Source organism: Silene latifolia, chromosome Y (assembly GCF_048544455.1).
Source record: "Silene latifolia isolate original U9 population chromosome Y, ASM4854445v1, whole genome shotgun sequence".
NCBI classification, from domain to species: domain Eukaryota; kingdom Viridiplantae; phylum Streptophyta; class Magnoliopsida; order Caryophyllales; family Caryophyllaceae; genus Silene; species Silene latifolia.
Window position 1 is genome coordinate 457,677,562 of NC_133538.1, and position 6,000 is coordinate 457,683,561.

Genomic DNA, 6,000 nt, shown 5'->3' on the forward strand with positions numbered 1-6,000 from the left:
TCAAAAATCAAAATGATATCGTATATGAATTGTGGTAAAGAAATAGAACAATATGATAACGGAATAATGAAAACAAAACATTCATCGTTATAATAATACTTGTAAATAACAAGTAAAGCATTTACATAGTGACCTTTACCCAACTACGATAAATGATTACAAGATCCAAATTCATATTAACTTGGGGCACGGTGTGCCGAAATACCCTTTATTAATATAACTCGGTGGATTAACTCTTTAATCGATTCTAGTTTTAGAACTCTTGGTCGATAAAATTACATTAATATTTATCTTTAGCCCGAAACACATCCGTAAATCGCCGTGAATACTTTCGTTGAGTTCAACCCAAATTTCGAATAAATGTGTCCATGATCCAAATTCATATCAACTTAGGGCACGGTGTGCTGAAATACCCTTTATTAACATAAATTCGGTGGATAGACATTTATCACCCACTTCCCCTACGTAACAAGGTTTGTACCCCGGTAGGGCTGAGTGCACTCCCTCATGAAATAGGTTTTCATGGTTTCTACTTTTTGGTAAGGCTAAGTCTCAATTGTTTATTTTAGCGAGAGATCATGTCAATTTATTATCTATCACATTTTAAGTGAACTAAAGCGGTGAACTACGATAATTGTAATTGACACGGTCGATAAACTCGATAAAAATGCATGTTTAATTATGGCAATTTAGCGATGCATGCAACATATAAATAAAATGCAAAGCATAAATAAAATCCTAGTATGGCCTTCCTAAAATAGTAAATCTAATAAACTATTACAAAGTCGGAAACAAACTCCTTTGGTCCCTTGAACTTCGATTTTGCCACGCATTTCAAGGCAACTTTTCTTTGATGAATCGCCTTCTCGAGTGGCACCGTCTTCAAGGAATTCCGGAATAAATAAATTACATAATAAATTACATAATTTCCTATTATACATTTGTAATTAAAATAAAAATAAACCTATTAAATTACAAAACGGTGATACGAGATCACAATAAATTACAACCGAATCGATATTCCCATACATTTCGGGTAATATCAATTAAAACTAAGGCCATACTTATAAGTAAAATTACATAATTCAAAAATTACATAAAATTTAAAATATGACAATCATAAATAAAATGCAGCATTATAATATATATGAACATGCCCAATTTTATGCTAAATCGCCTTTAAGGAGCCAATATCGTATATTAATCGGTTTTTACGGATTTGCGTGATTTAACCTTTTAAAATCACAATAATTACATAAAATCATATTTATGTACAAGTTAATTACCCTAACCATCTTAGGACTCAAAATTAGTCTCCACTAACATTTGACAATAATTAACCTAGATTTCTTAATATTGTTCATAAATGGACCCAAAATACAAAATTATTCCATAAACTTCAAATTAAATCATAAAAATTTCAAATAATTTAAAAATTTGAAATTTAAACTCATGAACATTCTAGAAAAATACCATGACACTCATAATGTTCAAAACTTAGGTTAAAAATTTCGAAAATTTATCGAGAAAAAACAATGTTGCGGTTTATCGATTTTAACAATTATGATCCTAAAAATATGAGAAAAATTATATTCATCAACTTTTCACTTTTAGATCTGAAATATATGATAAAATGCAACATGTGACATTTTTCCTTAGTCATGAAGTATGTTTTAGCATTTTTACTAATTAAAGTCACTATTTATGTGATTTTTCATCAAAAATTCATAAATCATGCATAAAGATTTCATTATAGCCAAATATTTTAAACACATCTTTTAAAATTGCATGTGACAACATACTAAATTTCTATGACGATATTCGAAATATAACTTATATTAACCTATTTACCCATTTAAATACAATTTTAACTTGAAAAATCCATATTTCGAGCATAACAACTCATTTTATTATGATAATTTACAGGCCATCAGTAGATAATATATGTGAAAACATATCCAAAAACCACTGAAAAAATAGAAGTTTAGCTATTTTTAGTCCAAAAATGACATTTTTATCATAAAAATCACATTTTAATGCCATTATTATATAAAATGAACAATAAAATCCATAAATAAACCAAAATGTCCTAAAAATCACTTAGGACCAGAAACTTTTAACATGCAAATAAATTTCGTGATATTTCATAATAAACACAAATTTATAAGTTTTGTTTGTTAATTAGATTAACTCGGAAAAACAATAACCGATTTGCATGCAAACAACCTAAGGCTCTGATACCACTTGTTAGAAATAATTAATCTCATTAATTTACATATTCATATATGAATTTATTTATTTAGTCATAAAATAAATTGATGATCTTATGCATGCAAACTAAATAAGAAGAGATAAGGAAATCGTTTTCTCACCATCATAAATTCGGCCAAATGGGCACAAATGAAGGTTACCTACCTTAATTTGTTCTTGAGCTAGAAAATACATTAGGATGATCATCCATGACTTTAAAATAGAAGCCCTCCAATAAGTAACACCCAAGACTATCCCAAAATCCCGCAAAATAATATGTACTAGATATTTGTAATGTGGTTTACTTTAAAATCGGTTACTAATACTCATATACTACTATTAGTATTATTAGTGATTGATTTGTACAAATTTGATTCATAAAACTTGATTTTATGAAGAACAAGAGAGAGAATGTTATGTTTTTATTAAACATGAGAGAATGAATAAAAATTGAGAAAAAAAACTCTCAATTATACTCTCTAAAACTGGTGGGTAGGGTGGGTATTAGGACCCTTTTCTTTTTCCTTTTTGTCTTCACAAGACAAATTAGTGTAAGGCTTTGTCATGGTCAAGTCACTATCAAGTGTCATAGACAAATGAATAAGACAAATGAATAAGACAAAACTTCTAAAATTTGCCCACCAATTTTGGTTATCATATGTAATATGGAGTCTATTTTATTTTTGTCAATTGTACAATTGTATGTCATGTGACATGTGACATGTCTTATGTCATGTTTTAATTTAAAATGCATATTTAACAAATTAAATATCATTTACAAATTAAATAAATCACATTTAACAAATTGACTAGTAATTCAAAATTACTTTCACATAAAAATGGTCATTTATATACTAGTTACTATAATTCACAACATCTTGTAATTATAACTAACTTATCATTCTCATCTCGCGTGTTTCGCAAACACCGATTAATTTTAGTAATATAACTTCTTAAATTACTAAATAAAATCTTATTTAATCACATTATAATAAGATGCTATTTTCTCTCTTATGATAATAATTTGTTCAATTTTAAGGAATTAATTAATCTGTATCGACATACAATTAATTAACCTTTTTCAATTAAAGGAATCGTCCTTTAGGTGTGACCTCAAGGGAACTAATCACCACCGTCGCACGACAGTAATGTCAAACTGTAGCCAGCCAATCATTACCGATATGTGTGGACCAGTTGACTATATATGTAATGTATCATCCCTTTCGTATTCTTGATATGAGATTTAAATATGTGATCAATATGATCGACAATTGTGATCGCATTATTGTCGGAGGACACATATTCCAACAATCTCCCACTTGTCCTCGACAAGTGTGCGTCACCAATTCTCTTGTCCTATTACTATCTCCCACTGAATGCAAGGTGTCTTTTGGGTCGTACTTGCAAGTTATCATATCGAGAGTGGTTTCCTCGATCTGGAGAATAACTGATTGACCGGAATTTTCTACCATAGAAACCTTCCGAGCGTATACCCTGTGAACCTATAATAGATTTATATACGTTATCACACTAACTGTGGAGGACACTATTTCCAACAGGAGATTTAGAGGTTTTGGAGTGTTAAAGGGTATGGGAATATAAATATAAATATATAGATATAAATATATATATATATATATATATATATATATATATATATATATATATATATATATATATATATATAGAGAGAGAGAGAGAGAGAGAGAGAGAGAGAGAGAGAGAGAGAGAGAGAGAGAGAGAGGGGGGGAGAGAATTTTAGAGAGTGGAAGAAAATTGGGTGGTGAAGGTAATTTATAGTACCTGAAAATTAATGTTTTTAGTCGGTTAAGGACCGGCTGCCAGTACCCTGGCTGGGAACACATTTCATTTCCTTCAACTTTTTCGAAATTTGTTTTTGCATTTTTGTTCTCGGCGCCGGGTACCTGCCGGTGGGCTGGCTGCGGCTCAGGACACACACACACACACCTTTCTTTTCTTCACAATTCTCAAACTAGGCTGTTCATAGCCGGCTGCCGGCCTACCGACTCATACCCACTTTATTTCCAAATTCAAATTTTTCCTCAATTTAAAACGCTCTAGATGCCGGTAGCCTGACCGGCGGCCGGTTGGCCGGCTGAGAGCACATTCTTCCATACTTAGCCATTTTTCCACTTTATCAAATTTTCAATGTCTAAAACTAAAATGCTCTCGGTGCGGTAGGTGGGCCAGCGGCCGGTCACACGGTTGAGAGCGCGCTTTCTTATCATTTGGCCATTTTTGCAAGTTTTCTTCATTCAATGATAGAGTATTTCGGCACCGGTTCACGTCATAGCCTCTGAGTACCCGGCTAAAGGTATAAAATGCTTGTGTTCCGCATCCTTATCTTAGATTCTACCTCATAGCCTCAAAAGTTAGGCCAAGTAAGAGTGGTACATGTATTCCACTCCTTCCACAAAGATACTAAATCCCATCCTTCAAAACTCAATGAGGGTGGCAACCCGTTATCCTTTCGTTCTCACAATTGGATCCATGTGACAAACTGCTATAACTAATCAAATAAGCTAACCAACCTAAGATGCGTGCACTATTTACAAAGTGGTGGTTCTTGAGGAACTCCACCAAACCTAAGCTCGCTTAGTTTGAGAATCATTCATCCCCCAAGGGAGGGGGATCTTCAATTTCCATTTCATCTTCAGTGTCGATTTTTTGACCCTCATAGAAGTATTTTACTATTTGCCTATTGACTTTGAAACATTCACCTTTGTTGTTCTTTAACTCAAATGAACCATATGGGAAAACAGTCACTACGTCAAAGGGTCCCGATGATCACCGAGACTTCATTCTTCCGGGAAGCAATTGAAACCTTAAATTGAAAAGAAGGACTTTGTCCCCCATATTTATCTCCTTCCTCATGATCTTGGAATCATGCCATTTCTTGGTTAGCTCTTTGTAGAGGTTAGCATTTTCATATGTATCCATTCTAAGCTCGCGGAGCTCATTGAGTTAAAGAAAACGCTTGTTCCCTGTAATATCCAAGTCATAGTTAAGCTCTTTCAAAGCACATATTGCTCTATGCTCCAATTCAAGAAGGAGGTGACAAAATTTACCGAAAACCAAATGATGGGGATAGTACCTATATAGGTCTTGTAAGGAGTTCTAAGTGCTCAAAGTACATCATTAAGCTTGACACTTCAATCTTTCCTTGATTTGTTCACCACACACTTTAGAATGGCCTTAATTTGGCAGTTCGACACTTCCACTTGCCCATTTTTTTGGGGATGATAGGCAAGGGTAATTTTGGGTCGAACATCGTACTTCTTAAGCAAGACATAGATGGTTCGGTTAATGAAATGTGACCCACCGTCACTAATCACGACTCTTGGCACACCAAATCGCGGAAATATATACTCCTTGAAAAGCTTGAACACAACTCTTGAATCATTAGTGGCTGTGGCGATAGCTTTAAACCATTTGGACACGTAATCCACCACAACCAATATGTATTGGTTGCCATAAGAGGATGGAAAGGGTCCCATAAAATATACACCCCACACATCAAAGAGTTCCACTTCTAGAATGTTGTTAAGAGGCATCTCATCTCGCCTTCCAATTGACGTGGTCAATATTTACACACTTTTACTCCCCTAACTAGCCTTGTTTCACATTCTTTTTGTGATAATTAGGGTTGTTTCACATATCTTTAGCTTTCTATTTGCTATTCTATAAGGTTTGGTGCCATTTGTAGGAAAAGGGCGCTAATATCACATT